This window comes from Primulina tabacum, chromosome 3 (assembly GCF_025594145.1).
Source record: "Primulina tabacum isolate GXHZ01 chromosome 3, ASM2559414v2, whole genome shotgun sequence".
NCBI lineage: Eukaryota > Viridiplantae > Streptophyta > Magnoliopsida > Lamiales > Gesneriaceae > Primulina > Primulina tabacum.
The window spans coordinates 16,090,556-16,094,091 of record NC_134552.1 but is presented as its reverse complement, the minus strand read 5'-3'; the positions used below and the strand labels follow the sequence as shown (position 1 = coordinate 16,094,091).

General features: G+C 28.1%; 1 non-coding gene across 1 annotated transcript; it reads left to right on the top strand.

Annotated features, from left to right (window-relative positions):
• Window positions 1-1,509: 1,509 nt before the first annotated feature.
• LOC142541203 (small nucleolar RNA R71) lies at window positions 1,510-1,620 on the top strand. The gene has a single exon (XR_012819269.1). It is a non-coding gene; the product is annotated as a small nucleolar RNA R71 (small nucleolar RNA).
• Window positions 1,621-3,536: the final 1,916 nt, after the last annotated feature.

Sequence of the window (3,536 nt, the reverse complement as noted above, 5' to 3'; positions counted from 1 at the left end):
TCTATTGGTTGTGTATCCAAAACAATAAAATCTACATGATATATGAATTTATCAACTTGAACCAACACATCTTCTACAATACCTCTAGGTATTTTGATTGACCTATCCGCCAGTAAGAGAGTAACAGAAGTGGATTTTAATTCTCCTAAATTAAGTTTTTCATAAACTGAATAAGGAAGTAAAAAATTCACACTTGCTCCCAAATCCAACAAAGTTTTTTTAATTTTATTTTCTCCAATAATACATGAAATTGTTGGACAACCAGGATCTTTATATTTTAAACTAGAATTATTTTGAAGAATAGAACTTACTTGTTCAGCCAAGAATGCTTTTTTCTTTACATGCAATTTTCTCTTTACAGTACATAAGTCTTTTAAAAATTTTGCATAAGAAGGTACTTGTTTAATAGCATCTAATAATGGAATATTTATCTTCACTTGTTTAAAAACTTCATAGATATCAGAATCACTTTTTTGTTTTTTATGATTTGTTAATGCATGAGGAAATGGTGGAGGTTTATTTGACTTATTTACTATTTCAGATGATTTATCATTCACCATATTATTCTTAAAATTTAAGGTATCATCACTCTCAAAAGTATCGGGATTATCATCCTTACTCTTTGATTTTAAATGATCCTTGTTTTCATTACTATATGGATCATTAACTATTTTACCACTTCTAAGGATAATAACAGATTTTATTTGATCAATTTTTTCATTTTTTAATTCTTGATTTTGATTTTTAGGATTAGGTTGAGGTTGAGATGGAAATTTTCCTTTTTCATGAATATCAAGTGCAGATGCAAATTTTGCAAGAGTTTCTTTCAAATCACTCATAGATTTACTGTTTTGAATATTGATAGACTCTTGCTTTTGGATAAATGCATGAATTACATCTTCAAAGTTTTTTCTTGGAGGTGTAACATAAGGAATATAACCTTGATGATTTTGGTTATTTTGAAAATATTGTTGTGACGGTTGCGCATTATTATCATTCCTCCAACTAAAATTAGGATGATTTTTCCATCCAGGATTATATGATGGTGAAAAATGATCTAGTATTGTTTTTTTATAATTGTTAACATAATTTGCTTGTTCATGGAGACATTCTTTAAATGAAGGTAATGTTGGACAATATTTTGTAGCATGATCATGTGTATCACATATATGACAAACAATTTCTTGAATACTTTTTAATTGACCACTCTTTTTCATTTCTAATGACTCAATTTTTCTTGCTAAAGATGCAAGTTTAGCTTGAATATCTATATCATCTTTAAGATTATAGATACCACCCCCATTTGTTGAATTATTATTTTTAGTTGTTGGTGGTTCTATTGTACCTATATTATCCCAATTTTGAGCATTTTCTGCTAATGAATCCAAATATTCCATAGCTTCATTTGGGTTTTTATCTTCAAAAGTTCCATTACACATGAATTCTATCATTTGCCTATCTTTAGGTATTAGACCTTCATAAAAGTGAGAAAATATTCTCCATGTTTCAAAACCATGATGTGGGCATGTATTAAGTAATTCTTTATATCTATCCCAACATTGATAAAACGTTTCTCCTTGTTTTTGAGAAAAAGTTGTAATTTGTCTTTTAAAAGAGTTTGTTCTATGGGAAGGGAAAAACTTTTCGAGAAATTGTTGTTGCATTTCTTCCCATGATCTTATTGAACTTTATCTTAAATTTTGTAGCCATGTTTTAGCTTTATCTTTTAAAGAAAAAAGGGAAAAGCTTTAATCGAACTATATACATGCTACAATTTTGATCATTATAAGTGTTACAAACTTCCTCAAATTCTCTTAGATGCAAATATGGATTTTCAGAATTTAAGCCATGAAAATTTGGTAAAAGTTGAATAATTTGAGGTTTGAAGTTGAAATTAGATGCATCAGGAGGAAAAACTAAACAAGATGGGGCACTAGTTCTAATAGGGTTCATATGGTGCCTAAGTGTTCTTAATTGATCATGTTCTTGATTATTATTATTATTATTATTATTATTATTATTATTATTATTATTATTATTATTATTATTATCTTGATTATTTGAATTATCATCCATGTTTAAATTATTTTCAGATACTCGAATAAGTCTACCACTTTTTTTCCGACTCCAAATACTCATACAAAAAAAAAACAACACAATACTTATAAATAAAACATAATTAACAAATATAAACTTAATTTATACCTCCCCGGCAACGGCGCCAAAAACTTGCTACTACTTAAATAATAATTCACCCAAGTGTAGGTTGTCTACAAGTAATATATTTCGTAAGTACGAGATCGATCCTCAGAGAGGTTATTTTGAGTTTAAATTTATTAATTTATAGATTACCAAATGCAAGAATGAAGTTTACAAATTATAAATTTTGTCAAGACTTGAGGATTTATTCTTGGTTTATGTAATATTATTTAACTAAAAGTAAAACAAAAGAAACCACCATAAATAATGGTTCCAAGAAAATTAAACACACACATAATATAATATAGTTCCCACTATAAAAAATACCGAATTAACCGATATTTTATATATGGTACCTATGATTATAATTATAACTATATAAATAAATAATTTCATAAAGTAAATGTTAAATTAAATCATTATATTTCATTTAGAACAACCGGCAGAGCCACGCTATTGCCTAAATGAAATATATTGATTTAATAAGTTAGTTGCGGTAAAGTAAAAATTAGTTGCGAGAAAGTAAAAGTTAGTTGCGAGAAATTAAAAGTTAGTTGCGATAAAGTAAATGTTAGATTGTTAGATGTTAGTATTAAATCATAATATTTCATTTAGAACAACCGGCAGAGCCACGCTATCGTCTAAATAAAATATTATGATATTATTATATAAATATATATATATATCTACATATATATATATATATATATATATATATAATAAGTGATGAAATATTTATTGTATCAAAATTAAACAACAAATCAAGATAACCACTTTAATGGTATCAAGCATTTGATGTAAATTGATAACAACAAATAATTCATTTTTATACCTACAATAAAAATAAGTTAGCTAAATGAAAAGAAATAAAGAAAGAATATACAAAATATAAACAATCTTACTTCACCAAGAATGCATCCTCTTCACCTTGACATAATAGATTTAGCTTGCCATAAGCTTACTTTTGATCAACACTAAAATATCACTCATAGTTGAGAACATGAAAGAAAATATATTGGAACTTAGAACTTTGATACACACTCACACTATATTTTACAATGATTTCATTACCTCCGAAGGAACTTTCTGCTACGTGGTCATGCCCTTCGGACTCAAAAATGCCAGAGCCACGTATCAAAGACTGATAGATAGTGTATTTTCTGAGCAGATGGGAAGGAATGTCGAAGTGTATGTGGACGACATCATGGTAAAATAAAAGACTCGGCCCGGCTCATACCTGATTTGGTGGAAACTTTGCGACCCTCAGATCCTACGGGCTGAAGTTGAATCCTCAGAAGTGTATCTTTGGGGTGAGGAGTGGGAAGTTTCTGGGTTAT